Source organism: Prionailurus viverrinus, chromosome A1 (assembly GCF_022837055.1).
Source record: "Prionailurus viverrinus isolate Anna chromosome A1, UM_Priviv_1.0, whole genome shotgun sequence".
In the NCBI taxonomy this organism is placed as follows: domain Eukaryota; kingdom Metazoa; phylum Chordata; class Mammalia; order Carnivora; family Felidae; genus Prionailurus; species Prionailurus viverrinus.
The window spans coordinates 235,926,491-235,940,278 of NC_062561.1; the positions used below are offsets into that span (position 1 = coordinate 235,926,491).

The 13,788-nt window shown below is 57.8% G+C and overlaps 1 pseudogene; it reads right to left on the bottom strand.

The window, feature by feature from the left end:
- Nucleotides 1-11,397: 11,397 nt before the first annotated feature.
- LOC125146838 (uncharacterized) lies at nucleotides 11,398-11,583 on the bottom strand (annotated as a pseudogene).
- Between the last annotated feature and the right edge of the window lie 2,205 nt (nucleotides 11,584-13,788).

The window sequence follows — 13,788 nt, forward strand, 5'->3', positions numbered from 1 at the left end:
CGTCAAGAAGAGACACATTCCAGGCTTGTCCCCAGATCTCCCTCTGCTGGGGTAGCAGGCTTGTCCTGTGAGCCAGGAAGCACCCCAGAGCTTTGTAAGGATGGACTGAAACTCCTCACCCAAATCCGCAGAGGCTAAGTACTGTGGTCACTTTACAGACAAGGAGTGCAGGTGGCACAGAGTGGTTTAGTAGCCTGGCTGAGGTCACACAGGATACAAAGCAGGGCAGCTTTGTCTGCGGCCTGCGTTCTTTCCCATTTGCACTCTCCAAATGTCGATCACGGTGACTTCACACTTGACATGACTTTGGTTTCGCCCAGCCCTTCTGATCACAAAACACTTCATGCTTCACGTGCTCAGCACAGAACACTTTACGTGCTCAGCAAAGGCTTGAAAAGTCGGTTAAAGAGGACTTCAGTGCGCTCCCTCCCTGGGACAGGATGGGTTCCTGTTACAGGTGCATGCCCCGCCCCCACTTGGCCCCGCCCATCTTGGCGCAGGTGCACAAGCCTGAAGTGCCTTCACCCCCAGGGGCCTGGTCGCAGGTACCGGGGGAGATGTGGTCCAAGAGAAGCACGCTGGAAGTCGGTCCCCGGTGCCACCAGCGTGTCACCAGGCCCGAGGCGAGCGTGCCCGGCCTGGGTCTGCTCCCCGCCCGCTGGGGCCAGGGCTGGGAGCAGACCCTGGACCCCGGTAAATGAGAGCAGCGTCGCGGCGCCATCCATCCTCGTGGTTTTCGCTCCCGGCCACCCTGCTCCTGCCCATGGGGCTGGCGGGGCTGGTGTGGAAGCTTCGGGACAAGGGGCAGATGGAGGGCGCCACCTGCCCGGCAGCTGGGAGCAGGTCCCCCCGTGCGGGAGGACTCCAGAAGGTGCGGAGCTGCCCGCCCACCCGGTCCCCTTCCTCCACCCCTCTCCCTCCTTTGCTGTGCGTTCTGGGGGGAAGGCGGAGGCCTCTCTGGGCAGTCAGACCCAGCCTGCGCTCTAGAAAGAAGGGAAGAAGGGGCTTCGGTGACTCCCTGAGGGCAACGGGGGGTGGGGCTGCTCACTTTTCATACACAAACATACTGTTTGTTGGTAGCGAGATAAATAAAACCTTATGGCACGGAGGGAAAGCACGTAAGCGCATGGCTGTCCTTAACACTATGTGGTTTTGTTGCAGGAATAATACAAGAATACGTTCACATGACTTAAAAAAATAAAGCATCCAGCCACGCCCACTGTCTGGGGTGGGGGAGGCATCCATGGTGGGCTGCGCCCGCCCCGTTCTGTTCTGTGCTTTGGGGGTCACACACACACACACACACACACGCACTAAACGCATCCTGGGTACTTTTCCTCGTCTCTAAGGGCCGGGAAGTATTTCCGGGGCTGGCTGCACCTCGGCTTATCTCACCACTGCCCCCTGGAGGCGCCTTTAGGTTGGTTCCAGGGTTTTCCAGTTTCCAACGCAGGAGGATCGGCCACGGAACCGCCCCGGCCACTGGGTGGCGCCCTTGCTTCCTGGCTTTGGGAGGGGCAAGTCCGCCCCGGCGGAGGTGGCTCTGTTCCCCCCCCGGATCCACCCGGGGGTGGGGGGGCGGCACCTGCGGAGAAAGACCTCCCGCCCTCTGCACTGAAGGCAGGGCCCTTGAAAGCTGCAGCCCAGCCCCCGGCCACCAGTCCCCTGCCCCCAGCGCCTCACGCAGGCGTTTGCTCCGGCTTCTTCCTGGACCCCCATTCCGTCAGATGGGTATTTCCTGTGTCTGTGCTCCACTCAACGTTTGGCAACCTTTTAGTTTGTGAAAAGCTTTACCTCTCAAGTAAACAAACAAAGGGACACTCCTGGGAGGATTTCACAAGTGATGCTGCGTTTACACACGCTGTACAGGAGTCCCGAGCAGTCCTACATTCCTGGCCCGAAGCCACCTGTCGACTGGACACGTCAGCTTCATTTTTCCGAAACTTCTGTTCTATAGCCGACAAGCATTGTTCTCTCTCTCTCTCTCTCTCTTTCAAATGTTTATTTATTTATTTTTGAGAGAGAGTGAGAGAGCGAGCAGGGGAGGGGCACAGAGAGAGGGAGACCGAGAATCTCAAGCAGGCTCCAGGCTCCGAGCTGTCAGCACAGAGCCCGACATGGGGCTCGATCTCACGGACCATAGCATCCTGACCTGAGCTAGATCAACAGTCAGATGCTTAACCTGATCCCCCCGGGTGCCCCCATCACTCTCTATCTTGCATCCAACATGGTTGCAAGTGACTGGTTTCCGTCAGCACTCTTCTTGCAAAGAAGCCTGAATTCCGTTACCTCTAGGTAGGTACTCGATCCTTTTTGGAGGAGTTGTGGCAAGGACCCACTGGGTGCAGGGGGACCCACTGGGTGCAGGGGGACCCACCTCACAAACCAGCCAGCTGCTCCCACACTCGTGACCCAAGGATCGTGCTTCAAGAAACTTCCCAACTGCTATGTGCTGTGGACGGCAGTGAAGAGTTAAGTCATTGGCAGTAAATTTACACGTGAGAAGGATCCGTTGTCCACACCACAGCACGGTGAGAGGAGGGTCGCAGCACGAATGATGTAAGTAAGGAGGAGGAAGACCCCAAGGTTCTTGGGGGTGATGGCGTGACAGCTGTGTCTCAAAGGAGGAATAAGACGTTTTGTCATCAAGATAAAATTCACCATCTTAAAGTGCACAGTTCAGTGGTTTTGATACTGGCCGTGTTGTTGTGCAAACACCCCAACCATCCAAGTCCCAAACATTCTCCCCCTCTCCCCACCTGCAGGCACTGCTCTGCTTTATGTCTACGGATTTGCATATAAGGGAAGCGCAAACCAAAACCACAATGAGATACGGCTTCATACCCCCTAGGGTGGCTAGAATTGAAAATTCGAGTAATCACAAGTACCGGTGAGGATGGGGGAGAGCCAGCCCCTCCCACATCGCTGGTGGGAACGTCAAATGGTAAAGACAGTTTGGAAAGCAGCTTGGCCGTTCCTCGGTGAGTTACACACCGAGTCATCATATGACGCAGCATCTCACTCCCAGGTGTATACACAGGAGAAGTGGAAGCCGACGTCCAGACAGAAACTTGCACGTGAATGTTCATGGCAGCGTTGTTCGAAATGGCTAAAAAAAGTGGGCATGACCCAAATATCCATCAGCCAATGAAGAGATAAATGAAATGTACATCCACACAGTCCAGTGTCGCTCCACCAGGAAAAGGAATGAATTACTTCTCCCTTCTGCTCAGGCAGTGAAATAGGGCAGACACAGAAGGTGACGTCACTGCATGATTCCATGAATAGGAATAAGACATTAGCAGGTGAAAGGGCGCCTGGGGGGCTCAGCGGGTTGAGCGTCTGACTTCGGCTCAGGTCACGATCTCACAGTTCGTGGGTTCAAGCCCCATGTCCGGCTCTGTGCTGACAGTCTGGAGTGTCCTTCGGATTCTGTGTCTCCCTCTCTCTCTCTGCCCCTCTCCTGCTCATAGTCCGTCTCTCTCTCTCTCTCTCTCTCTCTCTCAAAAATAAACATTGAAAAAATAATTAAAAAAAGACATCAGCAGGAGAAGAGTGAGGGGACCCAGTGGGTAAGCAGGAACAGCAGAAAGAGCCACAGTGAACACTTACTCTGCACAGGAATTGCCTCGCCATCCTCCACACAACCCACAAGGCAGATATTATTTTATCTCCATTTTACAGACGAGATAGGTCCCAGGCTGAGACCTCACCGAGGAGACACGGTGGACCCCCAGCAGGCTGGCGGGCTCCAGAACTCAAGCCCTTCCCAAGCAGGAGCCCGAGTGCGGGCTCCACCTGCTGCCGAGGAGGTGAGAAAGGAGCCCCTTCACCCTTTTGCCCTCAGTGTCTGCCCTCAAACGCCAGGCCAGTCGCCAGGCTGCATCTGACATCCACCGCGAACTCCCTCTCAGAGAGTAGGAGCACCGGACCCCCGCAGGGGCAGGGGAGTGGTCCCTGAGCTTGAGCCCTGCCCTGAAGACGCAGGCCCATTGTCCTGCTCCCCACGAGGCCGATGACACATCACAGCCTTAGCATCACTGGTGCCCAGAGGGATGCGCTGCTGAAGACGTGACCCCCTTCCCCCTCGCTGCCCCACAGCGCCCTGTGTCTTCCCCACGGTCAGCCCTCGCCGCCGTGCGGTCCCTTCTTTGCCGGCATGAGGAGGCAACGTCTACAGAAGCTGGGACCATGACCACGTCCGCCAACAAGCCACTGCTTACCTCATCTGAAGGAGGGAGGGAGGCAGGGAGGGAGCATTATGGCTGTATGTTGGTGTCCCCCAAAGCTCCTGTGTCAAAGCCCTAACCTCCAGTGGGATGGCATTAGGAGTGGGGCTGTGGCAGGTGGTTAGGTTTGGAGGAGGGTGGAGCCCCCTCCAAAGGTCCAGCGCCCTTTGGTGGAGGGTGGAGGATTAGTGTCCTTTCTGTAGAAGAGGGAGACCGATCTCTCCCTTCGCAGGCATGCACCAAGGAAAAGCCCCATGAGGACAGTGAGAAGGCAGCCAGGCACCAGCCGGGAACCAAACCTGCTGGCACCCCGACCGTGGACCTCCAGCCTCCAGAACCGTGAGCAGTAAATGTCTGCCACGGAAGCCGCCCAGCCCGTGGCATCTGTCGCAGTGGCCAAGCTGACGAGGACTGGGGAGAGAAAGCAGTGGGTTGGGGTGGGGGGCTGAACTGCGTCCTCCAAAAATGCACATCCACCAGGAACCTCAGAGTAGGATGTTGACTGCAAATAGGGTCTTTGCGGATGTCATTGGGTAAATTAAAATGAGGTCTTAACTGGATTAGGGTGGGCCCTAACCCCAAACCGGTGTCTTGAGAAGAGGAGGGAAATGGACACAGACACGGACGCAGAGGGAAGGCGGCCATGGGGGGACGAAGGCAGTGATCGCAGCGAGGTGGCCACAAGTCAGGGCCCGCCAGGGACTGCCAGCCGCCATGACGGGCTGGAAGAGTCCAGGCAGGGCGCTCCCCCGGAAACTTCTGAAAGACCATGGCCTCCCAGTGTGTGGCACTTTGTTAGGGTGGCCTGGGGACGCTAGGACAGCCTCTGGTGAGTTTCTTTTTTTTTTTTTTTTCTTTTTTCTTTATTTATTTATTTTTTTTTTTTTTAAATTTTTTTTTTTCAACGTTTATTTATTTTTTTGGGACAGAGAGAGACAGAGCATGAACGGGGGAGGGGCAGAGAGAGAGGGAGACACAGAATCGGAAACAGGCTCCAGGCTCTGAGCCATCAGCCCAGAGCCTGACGCGGGGCTCGAACTCACAGACCGCGAGATCGTGACCTGGCTGAAGTCGGACGCTTAACCGACTGCGCCACCCAGGCGCCCCCCCTCTGGTGAGTTTCTATGCAGGACAGCCATGTGCGTCTGGGCTTTTCAGGCCCTGGGGCTTCAGCGCTTACGGAGCCCCGGCTGGGCCCACAGCACCCCTCCCAGCCCTGTGCACCTGCTGTGCTAAAGGGACAGAAGAGGCAAGCCAGGAGGCCTGGGGGCAGAGGCCGCTGAGCTGCAGGTGAGGGTCTCGGCGAAGGGGGGGGTCACGCACGTCTCCTACCTCCTCCCCCTCCCCACCAACCTGCTGATATTACCATCGCTATGTCCTGGGGCGTGACGGGCATTTAAACACATCAGGAGGAGCCAAATGCTCAGAGCGGTGCCTGGGGCACAGTGAGCCCCGTGTGGACCGCTAGCGAGTTGTGTGTATGTATGTATGTGCTTCTGGCTGGACAGCCTCTTCGCAGGGGCCCGAGAGCCCACACACGGCCGCCTCCTTTCAGCCACCAAGGAGCTCGTCCTCCAGAGCCGGGCCTGTGTAATCAATACCAGCCTTCAATCAATACCAGCCAGGGGCCTACTCTCTTCCTTCACGTCAAGAAGGGAAAGGTCAAGTCAGGATGAAAAGGTTAAGTTGGAAAGATCATCAGCGTTCCTGTCATTTTCTAGGTCAGGTGGGTTCCACTTGAAATGCTGTCAAACAGAAATTTAGCTGAAATTGTTTCAGGGAGAAAATGCAATTAGAAGAAGATGGAACCAACGGGGCCCGATCACAAGCCGCCGGGTGATTATTTGACAGGCTCTGCGTTGAGTTTGACTGTGTGTTTTCCTGCCCCCCGCACACTCACCCACATAGGTGTGCACACACATGTACGTATAAGTGTGCACACACACGCATGCACGCCCGTAGAGGTGAGTGCACACGTCCATACACGTCACTGACCATTAACACCCATTCCATCAAATTGCATCATTCGAGCCTTTCCCAGATGCAGTCTCTGAAGCAGGATGTTGTCCTGGGGCAGGGAGGGTGTTGGGCTGGGAAACAAGCATGCGATTCTTTTTTTTTTTTTTTTTTTTAATTTTTAAAAAAATTTTCTAACGTTTATTTATTTTTGAGAGATACAGAGACAGAGCGCGAGCAGGGGAAGGGCAGAGAGAGAGGGAGACACAGAACGTGAAGCAGCCTCCGGGCTCCAAGCTGTCAGCACAGAGCGTGACGCAGGGCTCGAACCCACGGACCGTGAGATCATGACCTGAGCCGAAGTCGGACGCCCAACCGACTGAGCCCCCCAGGCACCCCCTGTGCAGTTCTTCTAAGTCATCAATCTGCCTGCAAGAGTCAGGCTGGGGGCAGGTGGGCTTCATGCAGGTGACATTGGATGGGTCTTGGAGATTCAGTAGTGCTTCCAGGTGGACAAGGACAAGAGCTCCCAGCTGTCGCGGAGAGACCACGGGCCTGGGGGTGGGGTGGATGCCAGCATCCCCGCAGCCCTGCCCGGACCAGTGTAGGCACAGGCCAGTCACATCACCAGCTCTCACGGCCACAGCACACCGCCATGCTTGGCCCTCTCAGCAAGTTGGGGCTCCCTCCAGTCACCACCCTTGGGAACACCAGGGACTGTGCCCATCCCTCCCCGGGCTGGCTGAGGAAAAGCTCCAAGAGCCCCGGCAGCTGTCCCTGGAGGCCTTAATGTCGTAGCTGCACCAGAGACACAGGAGCAGCCGGGGAACCAGGCACGGCTCACCTCCAACGCCGCAAAGGGAGACGCCGCCCCCAGATAGCCGGGGCCCTCCCAGGACGGGGCTTGTGAACCCCCCACCACAAACCCCACCAAACCCCACGCGAACATCAAGTATCCGGGGCCCACGGCAGCGGAGCAGAACGTACCCATGAGCCCGTAGCCCCCAGCGTCAGGCTGCGCACTGACCAAAGTGAGGCGGGCCAAAGTCACGTGGGGCTCAGCCTCCGGCAGCCGTCCCCGGTGCAAGCAACCCCGGACCGTGACCCTGCCATGCCGAGCCCCCTGCCCACGCACGTGGGCACCAACCAAGAGCAACAGAAGGAAAAGCAAGATAGCACCCCCCCCACAGCGGAGTCCCCCCCTTGGAGGGGACGTGCGCCGTGGTCTGTTTCTTGGGGAGCGCGTGTTAGGAACGCTGACCAGTAGCATGCGCCCTGTCACCACGCAAAAGCATTTCCAAGACCTCGGCTTGAACAGCTATTCTGGACACGTGGGTGATTCCCGCGTCCAGGCCGTGGGGGGCACCAGGACCGCCTCCTGAGACGGTGTGAGTGGCGGCCAGAGGCTCACTCCCCTCCGAGCCCCTCTGGTGTCTGTCCCCGTGCGCGTGCTGAGAGAGGTCGCAGATGTCGCCACATGGGACATCTGAGTGTGTGAGGACGACCCCCCGGAGGCCTGGAAGTGAGGCAGGAGCTGGGCCGTGTCCCTTCCGTCACCTCAGAGCCGCCTGAAGCCCGGCCCTCCCAAAGGAGGACGCGTGCTGGGTTGACCTCCTTGTGACGGCAGGCCAGGCCAGTTAGGTGCTCGGAGCTGTGAGTGATTTTTGTCCCCAGGGCTCTGGCCTCACTGCCCTGCACGACAGGGTGCCACGTTCACCTAATTTAAGGAAGCGCACGTCAGCACTTTCTCTCACTCCTCGGGGAGGCCCCTGCGTCTCCCTGTGAACCAAGAGCGCGAGCAAAAGGACTTAAGGGCACAAGTGCCGGGCCCAGGGCCCTTCCTCCTGCCTCGGGAAGCCCGAGGGGTGACGTGTCAGCCCGCAGCTGCTGTAAAAGATGGTCACAGACCTGGTGGCTCAAAATGACACCGATCTTTCCCCACACAGTTTTGCAGGCCGGAAGTCCAAACTCAGTTCGCAGGTTAGCGCTGAGGCAGGGCCGGCTCCTTCTGAGGGGTCGGAGGTCACACCTGCCCCTCGACCCTTCCAGCTGCACGTGGCTGCTGTCATTCCTTGGCCTGTGGCCACGTCACTCTGATCTCCACTTCTATCACTGCGTTGGCTTCTCTTTCTCTGTCGTCAGACCTCCCCCTACCTCCCCCCACCCCGTAGGATACTTGTAATTATAGTCAGGGCTCACCCACGTCATCCCAGGCAGTCTCCCCATTTTAAGCTCCTTAACTGATGACATCTGCAAAGCCTCCCTTGCTGCACACGGCAACGTCACAGGCTTGGGGGATGAGGACACGGGCAGCTGCTACGGGCCTGAACCTGCCCCCCCAACCCCCCCCCCCCCAAAATCTCCCACTGAAGCTCTAACCAGTACCTTGGACCATGACCTCATTTGGAAATAGAGCTGTTGTGGATGTAACTAGCTGATAGGACGTCACCCTGGAGCAGGGGAGGCCCCTCATCTGACAGGTGTCCTTATAAAAAGGAGAAATGTGGACACAGACTCGCACACACAGGGAGAAGGCCATGTGCAGGTGCGGGCAGACAGGGTGATGTGTCCACAAGCCAAGGGGTGCCAGAGATGGCCAGGAAACCCTCAGAGACTAGGGGAGTAGCCTGGAACGCATTCTCCCCAGGCGCCTTAGAAGAAAATAGCCCACTGACCCCTTGACCGTGGACTTCAGGCCTCCAGAACCGTGAGACAATGAAGGTCTGTCGTCCAGGCCGCCCGGTCTGTGATATTTTGTTACAGTGGCCCCAGGAAACTGACCTAACATCTTGGGGGCAGGACTCAGGCCAGCCGCCGAGCGGGTGGCCTATGTGGTGACCTGAGGTGGCGCCCAGGGGAAGTGGGGTCAGGTGAGGTGGGGGAAGTGAGATGGGGCCCAGGTGGGGTGGGGGGAGGTGAGACGGCAGGGGGAGAGGTGAGGCGGGGGGAGGTGAGGCAGGGGGAGGTGAGGGGGGCACGAGGCCACCTTGCTCTCCAGTTTTTCCTCCAAAGATGAGGAGCAAGAGCCGTGCACCCCAACCTCTGAGTCCACAAACTGCACCCCACCCACCTGGTCACCTGCTGTCAGCACCGCAAATGAGAGACCCCCACCCAGGAAGTTCCTGTGCGCGTGCCCGTCACTACAAAGGAAGCCCGTGGATGGCTCTTGAGGACAGTGGGACCCCGCACATCCCTCCGTCGCCCCCCGTCCCTGGAGCCTGGCCCTGCCCCCCAGCAGCAGCGGGACCAGGAACGCGACGCAGGAACGTGTTCCGTGCTGAATCCCCTCTGTTGCCCTCATCCTCAAGCCCCGTCTGCGAATAGCAGCCCCCGGAGTATTGTTGGGGTCCTCAAATCCCCCTCGGTTTCCGTGGTTTGCTAGAAAGACTCAGAGCACTCGGAAATGCTGAGATACTGGGGTTTACAGCGGCAGCAGGATACGGGCCGTAACCAGCAAAGCCTCGAGGGGCGAGCCCAGGACAGATGGCGCACAAGCTTCCAAGGGCCTGTTCCGGGGACCTGTGCGGACGGCCCTGAATTCTCACAGCAGGGACGCGTGGCCACACACGTGGAGCACTGCCAGCCGGGGAAGCTCACCCAGAGCCTTGGGTCCGGGGATTTTGTGCGTGGCCGACCTCAATTCTCAGGCTTCAGCCCCTCTGCAGGTCAAACCGAGGCAGTGGGCCCCGCGGCCCCCGTGAATCACGTTGCCCGCCTGGCAGCTGTCAGGGCCCAGAGCCCCGGATAAACAGAGACGCTCTTGTCGGGCAGGACATCACAGGGGCTTAGAGGTGACCCCTGGGAATGGTTAAGGACCGCGCGTGTCTCTTAACGCTTCCCCGCACGCTGCTCCAACCAAGCCCAGTCCCTGCTGGTCACGCCGGGAGGCCCTGGCAGGCAGATTCCTTCTGCGCACCTCTGAATCCAGCCGCCCGGACAAGACCCCATGCCTGGATCTCGCCGGATGTAACCGTCTGTGGACGTGAGTCAACGACTGCCCTGCTAACCTGAGGGCATCTCACCAGATCCCTTCCTCCAGTTGGAAGAGAAGCCCTTCCCCGCCAAGGTCTCCACATCCGAGTCCACAGGCCCCATTTTTAGGGCCTTGAAGAGCAGTAGCACAAGGAGCAAAAAGGGAATTGGCTTCATAACTCTTGTAACTTCTTCAGTGTTTATGACAAATCAGTTATAGATTTTTATAATAAATATAAGGGCGGCATAATGAATCTGTGAAGCTGTGGCCATAAAACCCACTGCCCTCCAGGGCGGAGTTTGCTGGTTCCAGCGGTAGAGTGGATTTGGAGTCCACAGAAGATATTCCTCACTCTTAGGATTTTGCAGATCTTTTTTCCTTTTTTCAGTTCTAGAAAAAAAGGGGCAGCCTGATTTCCCTGTACTTGTTTTTCACCACAGCACATGGTTTCCTTTCCAATATTAACTTATTTCACAGCCCACCTGAGGGGGGGGGGCACCCACCCACCCTCAGGGGACCCTCTGGCCAGGGGTGAGTGAGCCCTGTGGCCAGGGAGGGAGGGAGGGGTGTGGAGGTTTGCAGGGCTGAGGGAGCCTACCAGTGAGGCAAGGGCGCCCTCTCTCTTCCCTGCAGGGAGACAGCAGCCAGAGCTTCTGGAAGGCCGTGGCAGCGGGGAGGGGGCAGGAGGGGGGTGGGTAGACCGCGATGCCCACCTGACACCCCCTCGCCCCACTAGCAGGCAGCAGCGGGCAGTGGGGGACACATGTCGGCGGACACAGCCCATCCAGGAACCCGATAAAGCCGAAACAAAGCGTCGGCCGTTACGTGGCTCCCTCCTGGCTTCAGCTTTCCTTCTCCCAGTGCAGAAGGCGGCAGGCACGCTATCGAAACACCGAACTCCACCCTCCGGTCACAGCTAAAAGGAGGACTTGGTATTTTAAAAATCTTGGTTCAGGGGCCCCTGAGTGGCTCAGTCGGTTGGGTGTCCGACTTCGGCTCAGGTCACGATCTCAGGATCTGTGAGTTCGAGCCCCTTGTGCTGACAGCTCAGAGCCTGGAGCCTGCTTCGGATTCTGGGTCTCCCTCTCTCTCTCTGCCCCTCCCCTGCTCAGGCTGTCTCTCTCAAAAATAAACATTAAAAAAAATTAGAATAAAAATTCTGGTTCGTATCTGGATTCCAATTTTCCATAAAAGAAAAAAAAAAAAAAAGCACCTTGATTCCTAAATCTAGTTGCTGCTGCTTTTGGTAACGTGAAAAAATTTTTCACTCACTAAAGCTTTGCTGTCTGTTTGTTCCAGACTTTCTTTGGTATGTAATAACGGAAGCAAGGGAAACGTGACCACGTCCCCATAATAGTTTTCAATTAGCAATAATCGCGCCTCGGATCAACCTCATTGGCTACGATGCTGCCACTGCACAAAGCTACGTCCCCATAATAAACCAGTGAGCATCTCAGGCAATTTCTGGGTGGCGCCCAGCAGGGTGCTGATCCTGGGAGCAACATGCTCACAGGTGCGTGCACAACCCGCCCCCCCCCCCCACCCCGCCTCCAGAAGGTTCGTGATCTATTAGGAAGATGAAATTGAAAAGGAAATGCCACTTTCTTGCCATGATATAGCAGATGTCAAAAGGAAGATCAACTGGCCAGTGATGATTCCAGGACTGAACACCAGAAGAGACAAAAACAATCCTTCTGGACCCCTTCAGGTGGCTCTGGGGGGAGAAGGGACCCACGTGACGTGGGCGAAGGGGCCCGTCCCAGAAAGGGTGGACAGAGATCATGGAGGACGAGGTGGCCCCCGAGGACAGCCGACGTTCGCTCGGCGCTCCAAGAGACATGGGACACACAGGTGGAGACCGAGGGTGTCAGGGCCTCCCAAACTCAGGCAGGACCCCCTTCCCGGCACCAGACCTATGCCTGGGGTCTTCTGAAAGTTTGCAACGAGCTGAAAATCCAGGACACGAAGAGCGAGGGAGGCCTGCCCCGAACACCCCAACTGCTTTGATCTGTACTCCAGACAGAGTTCAGCACCATTCACTGTACCTGGATCTCTGTGGACCCCGCCCATCTGAGTTTCTCGAAAAGCGGCACATAGGGTGCTTAACCTCTCTGTGCGACGGTTTGTTCCTCTGGAGGTGGGAAGGACCCCTGCGCCCTGGCAGCGGGGGTGGTGACGGCGTGCCAGGCCCCTGAAGTCATTAGCTCACGTCCATGAATGGTCCAGGCCCAGTGCCCCAGCCATGCCGACCCACCAAGTGCTCACGACTGCAGCCTCCTCTCAGCGTCAGGCCCACCTGCGTGGCCTTGGCCGGAGGCCCCGGTGTCCCACACCTGCGTGTACCGGGAGAAGGGCCGAGGGAGGGGAGGAGGCGCCAGGGACAGAGGAAGACGGCAGAAGCTGCCAGAAGCTGGGCGAGTCAAGATGGAGCTCCAACTACCGGCTGGGTTTGGAGCGTGCTTTTCCAGAGCCCGCCTTGGCGAGGACCCGCACGGTAAGCGTAAACACCGACCGCGAAGGCCAAGGCCGACGGCAAACCTCCACATTTCACGAACCAGGAGGCTTTAGCCTCACCATCGAAACACATCAAGCCGGGCGGCTCTCATCACTGGTTGCTGCGTGATGAGAATTTCCACCGTCCGGGCCAGCTGTCCACAGGGAGCCACGGATCAGGCCACAGTCTGGAAGCTCACGGGACTCAATGATGGAAGTGGAGGTTTTTCTGCCCAAACCGGGCAGCGGCTCTAAGCTCACCGGAGGACCAGAAGGGTGGCCGCGCTGCTTGTGAAGAGCCCCCCACCCCCACCCGCCACAGTCCGGATGTGTCATCACTTCTGTCCCACCTCAGGTCTGCCTTGTGGCCCCGAGACCCCGCTCCCAGGGCCGGGCTTCAGTGTCCTCACCTGGGGCAGAGCTGCCCCGGCTGGGCTCCAGAGCCCTTCCGTCTTCACAACCCTCTCGTGATTCCCCTGGGGCCGAGCACACACCTGCTGAGTAGGCTTGCATTTGGCCACAGCCGTCCACACCCATCACCGTGGAGACACTCGGGACTTCGGGAGATTCAGGCAGGAAGAACTGAAATCTGCGAGCCGCCCGCTTCTTACCAAAACTTTAAAGGACCCACAAGAGAACCTTCGTGTGACCTGTAACACTTGTCAGTGCCTCAAATATCCGGGTTCAGAGGTCACAGAGCGCGCAGCATCTGCAAGAACCCAAGTTGTGTTTATTGATCTTGCCCGCAGTTCACTCCAGGGCCTCGTAAGCCGTGGGCTGGCCCTTGCCCGGGACCCACTGAAGCCAGGAGACTAAAGGTGCATGGAACCGCCAGCTTTGTCCACGGTGTCTCGTGACAAATGACTTCTGAACTGCCCCACCCCCACGGAGCTGTGGAAGCACAGCGAGGAAACCGAGTTTCAAGCCATTCTTGACAAGAATTAGCCCCAACTGTGGGGTGTTTGGACTGTTGTGTGTTTCATCCTTTCTCGGGCAGCCTCCTCTGGTCATGTAAGTTACCCCACGATGGGCCAGGACTCTGCCACTTAGCAAATACCGACAGCACACCCTTCTCCTCTCCCAAGTTTCAGGAAGATCATCACAGGGCGAGGGCAACAAAACCGTGCACACGTGGGC